A 20,352-nucleotide genomic window follows, 5' to 3' on the forward strand; every position below is an offset into this window, starting at 1 on the left:
TCATTCCACTTATTAAAATAAGCATATGTTAACTTTAGTAATTTGCCAAACATAAAATGAAGTCGATTGAAGTTGTGTTTGAGTGCTTGTAGCAGCACTGGACCGCTGCTCCACAAATACTGTCTCAGTGAATTGCTCCCAACAGCTGTGTGCTCTTGTCTCTGGCATACTAGTAAGGAAAGGGACTTGCTGAACTTGAAGTAACTGGGTCAAGGCCAATTAAGCATAGAAGCTGACCTGGGAGGGAATTAGCCCTGTGTGGCTCTGAGTCCTACGCTCAGGGCACTGCCTGCCCCTTTTTCCAGTGCCTGCACTATCCCTGCTCTTTCCAGCATTAGCCCCAGCCATCCCTTCCTGCTGCCCCTCCCCCTCAACACACACAAAGAACAAGGCTTTCCTGTGGGAGGGGGTTAGGCCAAAGGGACTTTTCTACCACCGACTCTCTCCCCCAACCCCTTCCCATGCCACGTGCATACCATTCCTGGAGTTTTGTAGCAACTTCGAAATTCCGTACCAAGGCTGTGTAGTGTAGAGGGTGTGAGCATGGATATGGGAACCAGACTGCCTTGGGTTCAGATGCCAGCATATTTACCACCTCTGGTATCTTGGGGAGATTACTTCATATTTGTTTCATATTGTCATCTCTGGAATGAGTATTAAATAATAGTAGCTACCCATTTGGTTGTTTAAGCAACCAAATCAATGTATGCAAAGAACTTAAAACCGTGCTTAGTGCCAAGTGCAGTAGCCATCGGGAGGATATCCTGACAATGCACAGTGTCCACCTCTTGGTCTGAGAGTTTTGGTCTGAGTACCAGGCAGGAGTCCTGAGCAGAGGATGCAAAGCCACTCAATGTCCTCATCTGAAAGATAAGGATAATCCCAACCTTATGTGGTTGCTGTGAAGGTTAAATGGGAGGACAACTGTTGAGCACAATTTCTAGCATTAAAGAAATGACCATTATAGGCTTTCTTGGTGGAGGTTGAGAAGATGATTCTAAAATTTATATGAAAACTTGAAGGATCTAGACTAACCAAAGCAATTTTGATGAACAAAGTTGGAGGGCTGTCACTGCTTGATTTCTAGGTCCACTATACAACTATTGTAATCAAGACAGAAAAGGTCAAGAGACCAGAATAAAGAGTCCACAAATAGATCTACACACATGTGGTCTATTGATTTTTGACAAACATACCCAGGCAATTCAGCAGGAAAAGAACAGTCTTTTTTTTTTTTTTAATTTTGTTTTTAACATTTACTTATTTTTGAGAGACAGAGAGAGACAGAGCATGAGCAGGGGCGGGGCAGAGAGAGAGAGGGACACACAGAATCTGAAGCAGGCTCCAGGCTCTGAGCTGTCAGCACAGAGCCCAATGTGGGGCTTAAACCCACAAACCGTGAGATCATGACCTGAGCTAAAGTCAGGTGCTTAACCAACTGAGCCATCCAGGCGCCCCAAGAACTGTCTTTTCAACAAATGGTGCTGGAACAATTGGATGCAAAAAAAGTGAATGTTATGTACCACATGTAAATATTAACTCAAAATGGATCATAGGCTTAAATGCAGGAATTACAAACTATAAAAATTGTAGAAGAAAACAGGATAAAATCTTTGTGATCTTGTGTGATGGTAAATTTTATGTTTCAATTTGGCTAAGCCATGACACCCAGATATTTGGTCACACATTTAGATGTTTTTGTAAAAAAAGTAGATGTCAAAACTAGATGTTTTTGTAAAGGTGTTTCATAGATGAGATTAACACTTAAATCAGTAGACTCTGAGTTAGGCACATTATCCTCCATGGTGTGGATGGGTCTTGTCCAATCAGTTGAAGACCTTAAGTGAAAAAGATTCCTGTGAGGAAAAGAGAATACCGCATCCAGATTACCTTCGGGCTTGAGGTGAAACAGCCACTCTTGCTGAAGTCCACAGTCTGCTCCCTTACCCTGCAGAGTTTGGATTTGCCAAGCCTCCACAATTGGCAGGAGTTAATTCCTGAAGGTAAACCCTTTGCAAAGGGTTTGATTGTAGTAAACCCAAGCATGACACTTGATAGTTCTTGCAGAAATGAAGAGCATATGGGGCTGATAGATATTTTCTGTCAGTCACTCCAAAGAAAGGCTGGAGGTAAATGATGTACATTCATGGTTTAGGAAAGAGAACAAGAGCAGGCTCTGCGTACGTCATCCCTCCTGCTGCTACTGCCTGGACTTCTTACTCTTGAACCTGTTTCCCATTGGTCAAAACTTCCAGGAGGGGTCTGTGAAGCTAGCTTTCCAGGCACAGGGAAGCAGTGGAAACCAAGGACCTATTTTGTTGTTATTCATTTGCTTTGTTTTTGGTTCTGTGGGTGTGTATTTAATATTAGGACTTATTGAAATGGTGTGAGTCTGAACTTGTGTCTGCCAGCCTTTGGGTTTGTAAGTCCTTTCCTGAAAGCTGTCAGTCCCCAAGAGGTGGGCGGTGGGGGAAATACATGCTTACAAGAATGTTGCTCAGGTAAAGAGGTTCACGTGAGAGAGAACATGTTGCGTGTAGCATGATTCTTCCAGAAGTCTCCATATATTTGCTTAAAAAGATACAAAAATTGTTCAGTTTTTGAATAAGTAGCTCATTCACATGGTTCTGATACAGAAGATACCAAAGTTGACAAGTCTTTCTCCTGTGCTGTCTCCCACTCAGTGTTTCCCTCCCTGAAGACAACTTGTGTTACCTGTTTCTTGCATTTTTTCCTGACATATTTCATGCATATATAAAAAAAATAGAAGTATCTCTATTGTTTACCTCCTTTTATACAAATTGTAGGCTACTGTACATATGATTCTTCACTTTGCTTTATTCTGTGGACTGTAATTGGCTTACCCTATTCCCTATCGATGGGCATTTAGATTATGCTAATCTTCTCTTGTAAATTATGCTGCAGTGACCAACCTTGTCCTAAGGTCTTATTATACAGTGTGGTTATATCTGTGGAACAGATTTCTCGAATTGGCACTGCTGGGTCAGGGCACATGTGCCCTTGAAATTGTGACAGCCAGAGTGGAATTGCTCTGCACTGAGGTTGTGCCAGTGGACCCTCCACTAGCACAGCGAGAGAGGCTTGGAGGTCTACCTAGCCAATGGTTCTTCTCTCTCCCCCGCTCCCCGCCCCCCCAGCCGTGGTATTGTAGGTGATCATCTCCCATGCTTGGATGCACCATGACCAGTGGTTTCCTGGCCTCTTCTTCCTGACTGCTCCATCCTCTCTCTTTTCCTGGCTCTTCATCTTCTGAATTTATCCTGCCTTTCTAGCATTCTCTTGAGGAGCTCTCTGCTGTGACTAATTTGGCCTCTGTTCCTCTCTACTTCAGCTTGGGCTTTGTAGGATTTTCTTTTTCACGTGCTCTGGGTTGTGTCTAGGGCCTGCTGCTGGGAGTCAGGGAGAAAAGCATGGGAGTGGCTGATGGGAGGGAGCAGTGGGATGGTCTCCACACCCCTCCCCTTCCTCACCATCCACTCAGCTGGAAAACAGGATTCCCTCCCAAGGCTGCCTGGGACTTTTCACCTCACACCCAGTGGCCCAGTGTGTTCTCACCTCCCGAATGAAAGCAGGAGCCTACTACGCAGGGCTGATAACAGCCCCTGGTCCTGCTTGGGGCTCTTAGATCTGCACACTCCACGGGGGGCAACTAGGGTGTACAGTTACAAGTCAGGTCTGACAGAAAGTCTGCTTTTTGTTCTGCAGTAACTACAAGCCTTGCCTCGTGGGAAGAAAATCTCAACCAGGAGAACTTAGGCCTTTGTAGTTTATCATCAGAAATCATCAGGGAAACCTGACATATGGTGGTAATTCTGAGCAACAGTTATAAAACAAACACATGTTAAGATTTTATTATATTAATTCATGAGGGAACCACTGAGATGTTGCAACTGGTTCAGAGGAGCATTCAAACAATTACAATTGTGTAGGCCATCAGTAAAGTGCAAATATATTTGCTTATTGGATATGAAGCCGGCCAGTATCTACTGGATCTCTTCTAGACACAATTTATTGGCATTACCCTCAGCATTCTACAACTTAGAGCTATAAAATAACTAAAAGACAATGAAGACAATGGGAGATAACCTGGAATTGCATTGTGCGTGAGCCAGGGCACCTATTCCCCTCTCTTTCTCTAGCTCTTTCACCCATTTTTATTTTATTTTTAAATTTCTCTACTTTTGTTGTTTTAAAATTATGGCAAAATAAACATAACATGATATTTACCATCTGAACCATATATATATATATATATATTTTTTTTTTTTTTACCTTTTTTTTAATGTTTATTTTTGAGAGAGAGAGAGAGCATGAGCAGGGGAGAGACAGAGGTAGAGAGAGGGAGACACAGAATCCAAAGCAGGCTTCAGGCTCCGAGCTGTCAGCACAGAGCCCGATGCGGGGTTTGAACCCACGAACAGTGAGATCATGACCTGAGCTGACCAACCAACTGAGCCATCCAGGCACCCCTACCTTTATTTATTTATTTATGTGTGTGTGTATGTATGTATGTAAGCTTCACGCCCAGCACAGAGCCCAACGCGGGGCCTAAACTCTCTATCCTGAGATCAAGACATGAACAGAGATTGAGAGTCAGGCAATTAACTGACTGAGCCACCCAAGTGCCCCGAACCATATTTAAGTGTACGATTCAATGGCATTAAGTACATTTGCATTTTGGGCAACCGTCAGCACCATACATCTCCGGAACCTTTTTCACCTTCTCAAACTGAACCTCTGTGCCTGTTCAATGGTAACTCCCCATTCCCCCTGCCCCTGGTCTCTGGCAACCACTGTTCCACTTTCTGTCTCTCTGAATTTGTCACCCATTTTAAAATCTTTCCCATTATTTTCTTACCAGGAGTGGAGGCATCTCTGTGACCATCTCTTGAGCTTGGCCAAGTTATTAGCAAGTTTGAGCCTTGGTTTCCTTTCTGTAGAATCAGCCTAACAATACCTACCTCAGGGAATTGTTGTGAGGATTAAATAAGATAGTCTGTGCAGGGTGCTTAGTACAGCAAAACCTTGGATTGTGAGCAACTTGTTCTGTGAGTGTTCTGTACGACGAGCAAACATTTCTAATAAATTTTAACTTGATAAACAAGTGATGTCCTCCAATATGAGTAGTACGTGACACTGAATGTCACATGATCACAACTGAGCCAATGGTCCTTCTCTCTCTTTCTCTCTCTCTCTGTCTCTGTCTCTATCTGCGGGATTGTGGGTGATCATCTTCCATGCTCAGATGCTTGGTCTCAGGCTGTGGTGTTTGGCAGACATCAGTGATTTTTTTTTAGAATGTTGGAAGGTGCCCACAACTGGCACTAGTGTATTTTTTTGTCACTTCAAAGCACCTATGGGCAGTCCTTTGCTCTTCCGTAAGCTTAGGAATGCTTTGCTCCATTCTAGGTCAGGCTGCCTGCAGATATAGACCCTCTTGGTGCCTTATTGCCAGTTACATTAAATACAGTATGTGACAAGAGTTTATTAATACTGTACTGTCGCCAACATCCATGCAAGCATATACAGTGATACCAATGCAGAAAATGAGTCCATTGATCCAAAAGATAGCAGTGATTCTGTTAGTGATAGTGAAAGTTGTCCTACACAATAACCCTTCTCTCTCTGGTCTCCCTCACACCAGCCACAAAGGTTTTCAAAGGTAAGTGCAGGTTAATTTATTTTTCTTTATAGTTTGCATTTTCTTTATTATTTTGTATTATATTATTGTAATCATTTTTATATGAATATTTTGGGTTGTGGAATGAATCATCTGAGTTTCCATTATTTCTTACGGGGAAATATGCTTTTATATACAAGTGCTTTGGATTACAAGCATGTTTCCGGAATGAATTATGCTCACAAACCAAGGTTTTACTGTATAGTGTAATAAGGATATAGAGAGATCAACGGATGGTAGCTATTATCATATTACTGTTCTCTCACTTGAGTCCATGGTCCTCAGACACAGACGTTCCTTTGGGTCAGTGGTTCTCGGTGTCTACTGCACATGTGGTCACCTGGAGAGTCTTTGAAAATACTGATACCCAGGTCCCAACTCAGAGGTTCCGATTTAACTGGTCTGGGTGTGGCTTGGGCTTGGAGAGTTTTCAAAGCTCTAATGAGCAGCCGAGTGGGGAACCACTCACTGCTCTGGATGTTTCTCCCTGAGGTCCCAGAGCCTTGCATGTGGGGTAGAACAGCATGTTCTGTTGAGCATCCGGCCAACTCTGTGGTTAGACACCCGGAAGTCCTGGTGCTCTTTGCAGAGCACCATGAAATGTTGATAATTGAAGTGCCATAATCCGAACTAAAGACATGTTTACTAGCAGGAAATAAATGTCTCAGACGTGGGTAGGCAAATGCATGCTGTGAATTGTGTGGCTTGCCTATGAGACAGTGCATGGAAACTTATTGGGTCGATACTAGAAAAGTCCCAGCAAGTGTTACCTTATGATGAGGGGGTGGATTAGGCAGACAGCACAGTGACTCATGTTTCTAGCTGAGAAAGGTAGGAGATACCCTGAGGAGATGCTCTTGGAGGAAGGAAAAGTGGCCCTCTCAGACAGCGTACTGGTGTAGCAGGTCAGACACGAGTCCCTGCAGGAGCCTGTGGAGAGACAGCCTGCAACCGAGGAGAGCAAGTCTTAGAACTTCTGGGTGGACACTCAGACCTAACTCGGCATCTGAGGAGGGACTGTTGAAGCTGCCATTGGGGAAAAGGAGCACCAGAGCTGGCCCTGAGTCTCTCAGCTGCTCTCCTCCCCCTCCACTGCCTTCGGGGAAGTCTGCGGAGTGGCTCCTCTTCAGTCTCCCTCATGCCTGTTGACAGTGGTGTTCAGTGGGGGTGGAGGCGGGGCCAGGCCGGTGCTTCGCCCCAGTGTCCCCGGGTGTACAGGCAGCTCGCCATCCACCCTTCCTTGTGCTTGTGGTCTGCCCGTGCGGTTTGCACTTTGCCTCATTAGTCTGCACTTAAAATCGAAGCCTCTAACAGCTGAGTATTTTATTATCCAGATTAATGTGCCATAACCCCCACCCCCCCAAGTTTAAAAAAAGAAAACAAACCCTGAAGTCCTGTAGTTAATAGTTCCTAACCACTCTAGAGGAGACATTTTAAATGTCCTGGCATACCTGGGTGTCAGTATTTTAAAAATCCTCCCTAAATGGCTACATCTTTTCTGAACACAGTGCGTTGGAGGATTAGTGTTTTCGAGGGCAGTAATCAGCCTGTTGCAAGGCTTCCGAGGTGTCATCACCTAATCCGCATTGAAGAATGTCATAAAGAGGCCATAGAGGGAGGGAGCTTTAGAAGCAGCCCAGATACCAGTGCAGTGGTCTATTGGTGAACTCCCGGAGTCCCTCCTATTAGTTTTCTTGGTTCTCTTAAGCTATAATGACTTGGGTTTCAGAAAATAAATTAGAAACTCGTTCAGAAAGTGACATTTTTTTCTTATCGGTCCTCTCAGTGTATTTTCAGTGAGAACTGGCTGTTGTATGTTTAGGTTGTTGCGAACCAAGGATCTAGGGTAGATGGGTGAGTGGGTGGCAGCTGTGCCTGGTCTTCTTTTAGCCCATGTTTTCGTCGACCCCCCCCCCCAATGTATAAAGAATTATATGCCATGAGCAGATGAAATTTATTCCAAGTATGCAAAGCTGGTTCAATTAATATAATTCCCCTATCTCAGTCTGCTCAGGCTGCTATAATATGATACCATAGACTGGGGGGCTTGAACAACAGATACTTAATTTCTCACAATTCTTGAAGCTGGCAAGTCTAAGATCAAGGTGCTGGCAGATTCAGTTCCTGGTCAGAATTCCTCTTTCTGGCTTACAGTCACCTTCTTGCTGAGTTCCCACATGACAGAGAGAGAGAACGAGAGCTCTGGTCTCCCTCTTCTTACAAAGAAAATTCCTATCATGGGGTCCCCATACTCACCTTCTCATCTCATCCTGTTTACCTCCCAGAGGCCTTTCTCTAAATACTACCACATTTGGAGTTAGAACTTCAACATATAAATGTGTGTGGGGGGGACAAACGTTTAGGCCATAACAATAAGCTAAACAAGAAAAACTATATAATCATATTAACAGATGCAGCAAAGGCATTTGACAAAATCCAACACCCATACATCATCAAAACAAAACAAAACACTCAGCAAAATAGGCATCGAGGAGAACTTTCTCAACATGATTCAGATCACCTACATAAAACCTACAGCTGACCTCATACTTAACAGTGGAAGACTGAACAAACACCCCTGTAAAATGTGGAGCAAGGCAAGGATGCCACTCAGTCAATATAGTATGCAAATTCTAGCCGCTGCAACAATGCAAGAAGAAAAAAAAAAAGGCATGCGCGTTGGAAAAGAAGAAATAATACTGTCCTTGTTGGAAGATGACATGATTGTCTATATAGAAAATACTAAGGAGGGGCACCTGGGGGGGCTCAGTCAACTGAGCATCTGACTCGAAGATTTCAGCTCAGGTCACGATCCCAGGGTCCTGGGATTGAGCCCCGAGATGGGCTCTGTGCTGAGCATGGAGCCTGCTTGAGATTCTCCACTCCTCCTCTCCTCTCCTGTCCCTCTCTGTCTGCCCCTCTCCTCCACTCACGAGTGCTCTCTCTCTCTCTCTCTCTCTCTCCCTCTCTCTCTCTCTCAGAAAAAGAAAATACTAATGAAAATACAAAATACTCCTAAAACTAGTAAGAGAGTTCAGCAAATGTGCAGGATAGAAGATCAACACACAAAAATCAATTGCATTGCTATATACTAATGACGAACGTGTAGAAGTGGAAATTAAAAACACAATACCCATTATAGTCACTTTAAAGTGACTATGTATTTTTAAAATATTTTTTTAAAAATATATTTTTAAAATTTTTTTAATGTTTATTTTTGAGACAGAGAGAGACACAGAGTATGAGTCCCTGAGCCACCCAGGTGCCCCAATACTTAGGTTATATTTAATAAAACATGTACAGGATATGAAAAGTTAGAAAATACTGAAGAATCAAAGGAGGCCTAAAATAGAGATGCACATCACGTTCACAGAAGACTCAATATAGTAAACAATTATCTCCAAATTGATCTATATGTTGAACGTGGTTTCTGTTAAAAGCCTATCAAAATTTTTTGCATAGACAGGCATTTTCTACAATGTATGAGGAGAGGGCACCTGGCTGACTCAGTCAGTTAAGTGTCTGACTTCGGCTCAGGTCATGGTCTCACAGTTCGTGGGTTCGAGCACCATGTTGGGCTCTGTGGTGACAGCTCAGAGCCCGGAGCCTGCTTTGGATTCTGTGTTTCCCTCTCGCTCTCTGCCCCTCCCCCATTCACACTCTGTTTCTCTCGCCCTCTCTCTCAAAAATAAATAAAAACATTAAAAAAAAATTTTTAATGTGTGTGGAGAGGCACAGACCCTAAAATAGCTAAAAACAAGTAAATTGGAAGGAATTACTCTACTTGATATTAAGGCCCACGATGTAGCTACAGTAATTGGGAGAGTGAGTGAGGTATTGGTAGAAGGATGGACACAGAGATCAATAGAACACAACTGAGAACCCAGAAATAGACCGACACAAATATGTTCAACTGATTTTTCACAAAAGCGCAAAAGTAATTCAGTAGAGGAACTCTACGCAAATGATGTTGGAGCAGTTAGACGTCTATAGTTTTAAAAAATGAACCTAGGGGCACCTGGGTGGCGCAGTCGGTTAAGCGTCCGACTTCAGCCAGGTCACGATCTCGCGGTCCGTGAGTTCGAGCCCCTCGTCGGGCTCTGGGCTGATGGCTCAGAGCCTGGAGCCTGTTTCCGGTTCTGTGTCTCCCTCTCTCTCTGCCCGTCCCCCGTTCATGCTCTGTCTCTCTCTGTCCCAAAAAAAATAAATAAACGTTGAAAAAAAAATAAAATAAAATAAAAAAATAAAAAAAAAATGAACCTAATACCGTATACAGAAATTAACCCCAAATGGGTCATGTCCTTAAATATAAAATTATAAAACTCTTAGAAAAAAATCAGAAAAGAAAATCTTCAGGATCTAGGGCCAGGCAAAGAGTTGTTAGACTTCACACATAAAACAGGATACATGAAAAGAAAACTTGATAAAGTGGATCTCATTAAAATTTAAAACTTTTGTTCTATGGGCAGCTGTGTTAAGAAGATGAAAAGGCAACCTACAGTCTGGGAGAAAATATTTGTAAACCATACATTTGACAAAGGACTTGTGTCTAGAATTCAATAGTAAAATTCAATTCAACAATTGAATTCAATTCAACAGTAAAATAATGAACAGAAAATGGGCAAAAGACATAAAGAGACATTTCACTGAAGAGAATATACAGCTGGAAAATAAGCACATGAAAAGATGTTAAATATTAGCAAGTAGGAGCTAATGCAAATTAAAACCACAGCAACATATTACTGTATCTATCAGAAAGGCTAAAATAAAAAATAGTGACAACACCAAATGCTGATGAGGATGTGGAGAAACTGGATCTCTCATATGTTGCTGGTGAGAATATAAAATGATACAACCACTCTAGAAAACAGTTTGGCCGTTTCTTTTTTTCTTTTTAAAAAATTTTTTTAATGTTTATTGTTGAGAGAGACACAGAGTATGAGTGGGGGAGGGGCAGACAGCAAGAGAGGGAGACACAGAATCCAAATCAGGTTCCAGGATCTGAGCTGTCAACACAAAGCCTGATGTGGAGCTTGAACTCATGAACCATGAGATCATGACCTGAGCCAAAGTCGGACGCTTAACCAACCGAGCCACCCAGGTGCCCCTGGCCATTTCTTATGAAACTAAATATGCGACTAGTGGGGCACCTGAGTGGCTTAGTCAGTTAAGTGTCTGACTGTTGATTTTGGCTCAGGTCATGATCTCACAATTCGTGGGTTCGTGCATCGTGTTGACGGCACTAACAGTATGGAGCCTGCTTGGGATTCTCTCTCTTCTCCTCCCACACTCACGCACACACATTCTCTTTCTCTCTCTCTCAAAATAAATAAATAAACTTAAAACAAGTAAATATGCAACTACTATATAATGCAGCAGTTGCACTCTTGGACATTTATCCAAGAGAAATGAAGGCTTATATTTACACAAAGATACACACACAGATGTTTATAGCACTCTTATTCATGATAACCCCAAACTGGAAACAGTCCAAATGTCCTGCAGTGGGTGAATGGTTAAAAATTATGGTACATTCAGGGCATCTGGGTGGGTCAGTTGGTTAGGCCTCTGACTTCGGCTAGGGTCATGATCTCACAGTTCGTGAGTTCGAGCTCCGTGTCAGGCTCTGTGCTGATAGCTCAAAGCCTGGAGCCTGCTTTGGATTCTGTGTCTCCCTCTCTCTCTTTGCCCCTTTCCTGCTCGTACTCTGTCTTTCTCTCTCAAAAATATATAAACTTTAAAAAATTTAAAAACATTATGATACATTCATACCATAGAACATGGGCTCAGTAGTAAAAAAGACAAGATTATCAATATATGCAAGTCTACACACTCTACTATTCCATTTACATGACATTGAAAAAATGAAAGCAATTGAAAACAGATTAATGGTTTCACAGGAGTTAGGGATTGGGGGGCAGGGGAGGGGAGAGAAGTGGGTGTACTTATAAAGGCGTAATAGGAGGGGTCCTTGGTAATAGAGGTGTGTGTCTTGACTGTATCGATGTCAGTGTATATTCTGATTGTAATATTACACAGTAATTGTGTAGCTGTTACACTTGGAGGGTACATGGGAGCACTCTGTATTATTTCTTAAAACTGCATGTAAATCCATACTCCTCTCAAAATAAAAGCTTTAATTTTTAAAAATTACAATGGAAAGGGGATGGCAGAGAACAATAAAAGGCTACAGTTAAAAGCTATTCCTGTCTTAAGGGCCACAGTTTACAACCTTAAGCCTAAGGTGGACCTGGAAGTCTCAGGATCTGAGTTGGGTTTGTGCAGATCTGGAACATCTCTGACTCTCCCTGCCCAGTCAGCTAGGCCTGCATCCGTCTGGTTTTTGCATTGCTTGGTTCTGAGTTCTGGTGGTGTATCTCTGGCATTTTATGTCCTATATGTACATTGTACCCCCACCCTTACACCTTCACACATTGGAGCACGGCTCTTAGGTGCCTTGTCTGGGCTGCTCTGCTTGTGGAGAAGGAGCTGTGATTGGTTGTTGGAAAGGCTGATAGGAAATGTGGGTGAGCACTCAACTGGCAGGGGCAATGACCTTGTTTCTATCATCCTTGAATTCTCAGTACTTAGTCTGGCACTCAGTAAAATGTTCACCAAGTAAATTACACCTACTACCTTGACTACAGAAGACAATTCTTAGATACCCATGCAGTAGTACCTTCAAAATTCAGACCTCTGCCAGAGAAGAAAGGGAGTTGCTTCAGTTAAAGAAAGTCCCAGCATGTTCAGAGCTATAGACCTGGAAGAAGACTGAGTAAAGGAGAGGTAAGACTAGCCTCCATTCTTTCTGTCCCTGGGCCCTGGGTTTTCCCTGTGCAGTTCTGTCACTTTGCTGGCACAGCCTGACCTTGGGGTTAATAGCTTCATTTTTACGATAGAAGTGGCTGAAAGTTGATGGGGTTTAGGTTTTAGGGCCCTTCCTTGCGCTGACCCTTTTCAATGCCCTCTACCTAATTTTGCATTTGTAATTTTGTAATTAATCTTTTTCTTAAGGAAAGACTCCAACATTGTATGTTTCAGGCCTCATGAAATTTGCATTTCATAAAATGGATTGGTATGGATTCATACCTGATTCAGGGTCCTTCATAAAAACAGTGCCAGGTCTTGGTTCTCTTAGCATAACTCGGATGGGCTGAAACTCTCCCAAATACTAAGGGAGAACAAACACGAAAGAAGACAAAGACAATGTAAGCATTAAAAAAGCAAAGCTGTGTTGATTCAAGTTTCTTCTTCTCTAATAGCTAGCTTATTCCCAGCACCCACAAGTTCTGGGAGACAGCTGGGCTCCTCACTTCCCAGCACCAGGACTAATTCCACATGGTGGGGTCTGGTGATGATCCATCACGTGAAAACTGGTGATCGAGAGCAAGGGCTTTGAATTGAGACAGTCTGGGTTCAAATATCATTGTACTGCTTAGCAGCTGTGTTGTTGACAAGTTATTGACCCCCCTATGCCTTGGTTTCTACATCTGTAGAATGGGGTAATAATAATAGCTACCTTAAATTTGCCAGGATAGCCTACATAATGCTGTAGAAATCTAACATCTCAGAAGCTTAAAAAAAAGCTTTATTAAGGTTTATTTTTTGTTCCTGCTGTATGTTCATTGGGGGTCTACAGGGGTGGGTAGAAGAGCGGGCTCTGCCCCTCAAGGCTTTTGCTCAGGACCAAACTGATGGAGGCTCTGCCACTGAGAATAGTGTCTGTCAGTTCCAGTGCTGCAGCAGAGGAAGGGAAGGTGGAGATATGCCCATTAGCTCCAAAATGCTTCCTTACATCACACATCCATTTTGCCGGCCAGAGCAAGTCCTGTGGCCACACCTAACTTTGGAGAGATGGGGAAGTGAAACTGTGACTATTAACAGAGTGAAAAGGCAACACACAGAATGGGAGGAAATGTTTGCAAATCATGCATCTGACAAGGGATTCATATCCAACAACTCAACAACAACAACAAAACAACTCAATTTTTATTTTTATTATTATTATTTTAATTCTAGTATAATTAACATTCAGTGTTATATCCGTTTCAGGTGTACAATATAGTGATTCAACAATTCTATACATTATTCAGTGCCCATCACAGTAAGTGTACTCTTAATTCCCTTCACCTATTTCACTCATTCCTATGCCTGCCTCCCCTCTGGTAACCACTAGTTCTCTATAGTTAAGAGTCTGGTTTTTTTGGTTTGTCCCTTTTTTATTTTGTTCATTTGTTTTGTGTCTTAAATCTACGTATGAGTGGAATCATATAATATTTGTCTTTCTGTGACTTATTTTACTTAGTATTATCCATATTGATGCAGATGGCAAGATTTAATTTCTTTCTTATGGCAAAGTAACATTCCTGTGGGGTGTGTGTGTGTGTGTGTGTGTGTGTGCGCGCGCACACACACCACATCTTCTTTATCCACTCCTCTATCCATGGATCCTTGAGCTGCTTGTATAATTTGGCTATTGTAAATAATGCTGCAGTAAACATAGGGGTGCATATATCCTTTTTTGAATTAGTGTTTTCATATTCTTTGGGTAAATACTCAATTGTGGAATTACTGGATCATATAGTAATTCTATTTTTAAATTTTTAAGGAAACTTAATACTGTCATTCATAGTAGCTGCACCAGTTTGCATTCCCACCAACAGTTACACAAGTGTTCCTTTTTTCTCCACATCCTCACCAACCTTTGTTATTTCTTGTGTGGTGATTTTAGCCATTCTAACAGGTGTGAGGTGATATCTTATTGTAGTTTTGATTTGCATTACCCTAATGATTGGTGTTGTTTAGCATCTTTTCATGTGTCTGCTGGCCATCTTCTTTGGACTAATGTCTGTTTATGACTTCTGCCCATTTTTTAATTGGATTTTTTGTGTGTGTGTGATTGAGTTTTAGAAGTTCTTTATATATTTTGCATACTAACCTCTTGTTGGATATATCATTTGCAAATATCTTCTCCCATCCAATGGTTATCTTTTGTTTTGTTGATTGTTTTCTTTGCTATGCAGAAGCTTTTTATTTTGATGTAGTTCCAATAGTTTATTTTTGCTTTTGTTTCTTTTGCCTTAGGAGACATACCTAAAAAATGTTGCTATGGCCAATGTCAGAGAAATTACTGCCTGCGCTCTCTTCTAGATTTTTTATGGTTTCAGGTCTCACATTTAGGTCTTTAATCCATTTTGAATTTATTTTGATGTATAGTGTAATAAAGTGGTCCAGTTTCATTCTTTTGCATGTAGGTGTCCAGTTTTCCCAACACCATTTGTTGAAGATACTTTTTCCCATTGTATATTCTTGCCTCCTTTGTGATAGATTGGCCATATAATCGAGGGGCTTTATTTCTGCGCTCTCTGTTCTGTTCCATTGGTCTGTGTGTCTCTTTTTGTACCAGTACCATATTGTTTTGATTATTACAGCTTTGTAGTATATCTTGAAATCTGGTATTGTGATACCTCCACTTTTGTTCTCTTTTCTTAAGATTGCTTTGGTTAATTGGGGTCTTTTGAAGTTTCATAAAAATTTTAGGATTTTTGTTCTAGTTCTGTGAAAAATGCCGTTGGTATTTTGATAGGCATTGCATTAAATCTGTAGGTTGCTTTTTGAGTAGTATGGCCATTATAACAGTATTTTTTCTCCCAATCTTTGAGCATGGAATATCTTTCCATTTGTTTGTATTGTCTTCAATTTCTTTCTTTCTTTCTTTCTTTCTTTCTTTCTTTCTCTCTCTCTCTCTTTCTTTCTTTCGTTCTTTCTTTTTTTAAGTTTATTTACTTTGAGACGGGGGAGAGAGAGAATTTCAAGTAGGCTCCACACTGTTACTGTAGAGCCCAGTGCGTGGCTAGAACCCATGAACCATGAGATCATGACCTGAGCCAAGATCAAGAGTTGGATGTCCAACTGACTAAGCCACTCAGGTGCCCGTGTCTTCAATTTCTTTCATCAGTGTTTTATAGTTTTCAGAGTACAGGTCTTTCACCTCCTTGGTTAAGTTTATTCCTAGATATTTTATCATTTTTCATGCAATTGTAAGTGAGATCGTTTTCTTAATCTCTCTTTCTGCTACTTTGTTATATAGAGTATAGAATGCAACAGATTTCTGTACATTGATTCTGTATCCTGTGACTTTACTGAATTCATGTATCAATTCTAGTAGTTTTTGGTGGAATTTTTAGGGTTTTCTATATGTAGTATCATATACTTTTTTTAATGTTTATTTTTGAGAGACAGAGAGAGAGACAGGGACAGAGTGTGAGTGGGGGAAGGGAAGAGAGAGAGGGAGACAGAGAATCCGAAGCGGACTCCAGTCTCTGAGCTGTCAGCAGAGCTTAATGTGGGGCTCAAACTCATGAACTGTGAGTTCATGACCTGAGCCAAAGTCAGATGCCCAAATGACTGAGCCACCCAGGTGCCCCTATATATTAGTATCATATAATATGCAAATAGTGAAAGTTTTTCTTCTTCCTTACCAATTTGGATACCTTTTATTCCTTTTTCTTATCTGATTACTGTGGCTAGGAGTTCTAGTACTGTGCTGAATAAAAGTGGTGAGAGTGGACATCCTTGTCTTGTTCCTGATCTAAAGGGAAAAGCTCTCAGGTCGTCATCATCGAGTATGATGTTAGCTGTGGGTTTGTCATATATGGCCTTTATTATGTTGAGGTATGTTCTAAGTCTACTTTGTTAAGGGTTTTTATGATGAATGGACGTTGTACTTTATCAAATGGTTTTTCTGCATCTATTGAAATGATCATATGGTTTTTATTCTTATTGATATCATGTATCTCACTGATTAATTTGTGAATACAGCTCAATTTTTTTATATCTTCTTTTTTAATGTTTTTTTTTTTTGAGAGAGAGAGAGAGAGAGAGAGAGAGAGACATGAGTGGAGGAGGGGCAGAGAGGGAGACACAGAATCCAAAGCAGCTCCAGGCTCTGAGCTGTCAGCACAGAGCCCAATGCAGACCTTGAACTCAACGACCGTGAGATCATGACCTGAGCTGGTTGGATGTTCAACCAACTGATCCACCCAGGCTCCCCAGGTCAATTTTTAAAATAAACAAAGGACTTGAATAGATGTTTCTCCAAAGAAGATATATAAATGGTCAATAAGCACAAGATGACAAGATGGTTAATAGCACTTGTCAGTAGGGAAATGCACATCAAAATCATAATGTGATACTTCACATTCATCATGATGGCTGTTATCAAATAAAGAAAAACAGAAAATAAGTGTTTTAAGATCACGCAGAAATTAGAACATATATGTGTTGCTGGTGGGAATGTAGAATGGTGCAACTACCCTGGAAAATGGTATGGTGGTTCCTCAAAAAATTAAACATAGGGGGGCACCTGGGTGGCTCAGTTGGTTAAGCGTCCAACTTCAGCTCAGGTCATGATCTCGCGATCCGTGAGTTCGAGCCCTGCATCGGGCTCTGTGCTGACAGCTCAGAGCCTGGAGCCTGTTTCAGATTCTGTGTCTCCCTCTCTCTCTGCCCCTCCCCTGTTCATGCTCTGTCTCTCTCTGTCTCAAAAATAAATAAAATTTAAAAAAAATTAAAAAAATAATAAACATAGGGTTACCATATAATTTGGCAATTTCACTTTTAGGTATATACCCAAAAGAAATGAAAGCAGGAACTCGAACAGATGTTTGTATACCCATGTTCATACAGCATTATTCACAATAGCAAAAGTGGAAGCAACCCATATGTCCGTCCACAGATGAATGCTTAAACAAAATGTAGTGTGTTCATGAAATGGAATATTATTCAACCTTAAAAAGGAATGAAATTCTGATATGTGCTACAACAAGGATGAACTTTGAGGATGTTGTGCTATGTGAAATAAGTCAGATACAAAAGGACAAACTTTGTATGATTCAACTTATGTGAAGTACCTAGAATAGACAAATTCATAGAGACAGAAAATAGAATAGAGGTTATCAGGGGCTGTTAAAAGGTGAGGGGATGGAGTTATTGTTTAATGGATACAGAGTTTGTTAGGATAATGAAAAAATTTGGAATTTGATAGTGGTGATGGCTGTACAACATTGTGAATATATGCAATGCCACTGAATTGTACACTTAAAAATGGTTAAAATGGTAAATTTTATATTATGTGTACTTTACTACAGTAAAAAAATCAGGAACAAATTGACCCAAGAAGCAGCAGAAAACTTAGTCTGATTACCATAGATAAGAGTAGAAACATGATTAAAAATGCAGCTTTAAAAAAGTACTTGGGCCAAATCATTAACTCTGTCCCATATTTTAACAGTGAAAAAAAAAAACATAGTTCCATTGTTATTTAAACTAGTGTAAAGCATAGAACAAAATGGAAAGCTAGATTTGTTTTGTGAAACAAACACAACCTGAATACCAAAACCAGATAAATATAAATGAGAGAGGGAGAGAAAGATACAGTACATAGATCAATCTCTCTTATAAATATAGATTCAAAAATTCTTAATAACATTACTTAGAAAGATACAGCACTTATGAAAAGAATAATACAGTGTGATTATGTGGAGTTTGATCCAGGAATGGAAGATGGTTCCATAATTTGATATACTAACACATTAAAGGAGAAAACAGGGTGCCTGATCCCAAGGTCGTGGGATCAAGATTCTGTCTCTCTTTCCCACTGCCCCTCTCCCCTGCTTGCACTCTCTTATAAACAAATAAATAAACAAACAAACAAACAAACCCAACCAACCACATGGTTACCAGTTGCTGAAAAGGCAGTGATTTTTAATTAAAAAATTAAAAAACCCAGAAAATATGAGAGGGCAGTTCTTATCTCTTGATGATAGTTCATCATGCATTGGATCACCATGCTTTGCTCTGTCAGTGCATCAGCCCATTGAAAATGTTGTCTAAGCAGCTACCTGTGAGGAGTATGGGGGCCATTAAGTGACGCTTTATCACTTACGAACAGATATATTACAGGAACGGACGGAATCCTTAACAGCTAGTTAAGTTGCTTGAAGTATTTTGGTTCTTCTTGCTAGTGGACTTTTAAAAAAAAAAGTTTATTTATTTATTTTTGAGAGAGAGAGAGCTAGAGAGAGAGCGCATGCGTGCACAAGAAGGGGAGGGGCAGAGAGAGAGGCGGGCAGAGGATACAAAGCAGACTCCAGGCTCTGAGCTGTCAGCACAGAGCCTGGTGCGGGGCTCGAACCCACAAACCAGAGATCATGACCTGAGCAGAAGTCAGATGCTTAAGTGACTGAGCCACCCAAGCAGCCCAGGAAGGATCATTTAATGGGACAATTCCTGTACCCTACTGCCCTTGTGTGATTGGACTGTTGATCCTCAGCATAGGAGTTTTACTTCTGCTTCTATTACATTTTGTCTTACTAAAATTAGCCTGTTCTTCTGATCTGAGATTGTCTTGGATCCTGATTTTTGTCATCCAAGGAAGTTAGTCTCTCACTGCTTTTTGTCACCTATCATCTCTTTAAGATGTGATAAGTCACTCATCCGAGTAGACAGGTGGACAAAATATTTTTCCAACAAGGAAAGAAAGCCTTGAAGGCTTTTTAAACTATCAACTTTTTTAAAATAAAAAGTTTTATTGTCTCCGTCTCCTTTGATCCATGGCAATTTTTCTTTGTCCATTTTCTTCTGAATGTCTTCATGACTTTGTTTGCATTGAATCATAAGCCTGAGAAATGCTTTATTTTTTAATCCAAATCTACACCATTCCAGGCAGTTGAGATTTGGGGAATACTGTCTATAACATGAGGACCCTGGGAGCATCTAAGAAAGTTGGTGGGAGTTTTCTACAATTTAAATCTAGATGAGGGGCCAAGTGGCCAGGACTCTAGCTACCAGAAATGAGATTTGTGATCTTGAAAAATCGAAGAACCTCTGTTAGCCTTACTATCCTCATCCAAATTAAACTTTCAAAGATCCTCAAAGACCTGAACGTTATATTGTTTCTAAAATATGTTACTCTTATTTTACCAGCATTGCATCTTCTTGCCTCCTACCTCTTTTCCTTGCTTCTTTGTTTAATGTTACAGATAATAGAGACAGACATTACTTGCCTCAGTAGAGATTGCATGACCCTGATCGAACTTATGATCTCCTGAAGAAAGGAAGTGTTGTCATTTTGAAGTTATTACGTTGATCTAACCTAAATTCTTCTCCCCTAAATGGTTTCCCTTTGTGTGGCTAACATCTGTGCAACTGCCCACCTTGTAACAATCTCCAATTAAGATGGTTTATTTCTTTGAGCTACTGATTCCTGGTTCCTTCATCCTTGCCTACCCCCCACCCCCACCTCTTCAGAATTTCTAGCCTGTTTATTCCTTTGGGTTCTGCCCCAGGTTTCTGTGTGACTCTGGTTTTAAGCATATCATTGGACAAAGACGGTGTTCCAGGAATGGGTAAGCACAGCACACTTCTCACTTTTTTTTTTTTTTTTTTTTTTTACTGAGATACAATTGATATATAACGTTATATTACTTACAGGTATACAACATAATGATTCGAGATTTGTATGTATTGCCTTCTAACTTTTCAAGCCTGCTCTGTTAGACCAGGCAGCTGCCCTGACGAGGGCCAGGGCTTGTCATTCCTGGGGCAGGTATTGTCAGTCTGAAAGGCCTGCTCTCTACTAAGGAAGATCC

The 20,352-nt window shown here is 41.0% G+C and overlaps 1 protein-coding gene across 10 annotated transcripts in view; it reads left to right on the forward strand.

The window, feature by feature from the left end:
• Positions 1-20,352, forward strand: part of ANKRD6 (ankyrin repeat domain 6) — a 229,443-nt gene that overhangs the window by 149,000 nt on the left and 60,091 nt on the right. For 4 of the 10 annotated variants that reach the window (XR_007152004.1, XM_047857751.1, XM_047857757.1 and 1 more), the window contains exon 2: positions 13,754-13,805. The exons of the other annotated variants lie outside the window; for them this stretch is intronic. The gene's annotated coding sequence lies outside the window, so the exon portion shown is untranslated. The remainder of the gene's footprint in view (positions 1-13,753; positions 13,806-20,352) is intronic. 10 annotated transcript variants of the gene reach the window in all.

This window comes from Prionailurus viverrinus, chromosome B2, assembly GCF_022837055.1.
Source record: "Prionailurus viverrinus isolate Anna chromosome B2, UM_Priviv_1.0, whole genome shotgun sequence".
NCBI classification, from domain to species: domain Eukaryota; kingdom Metazoa; phylum Chordata; class Mammalia; order Carnivora; family Felidae; genus Prionailurus; species Prionailurus viverrinus.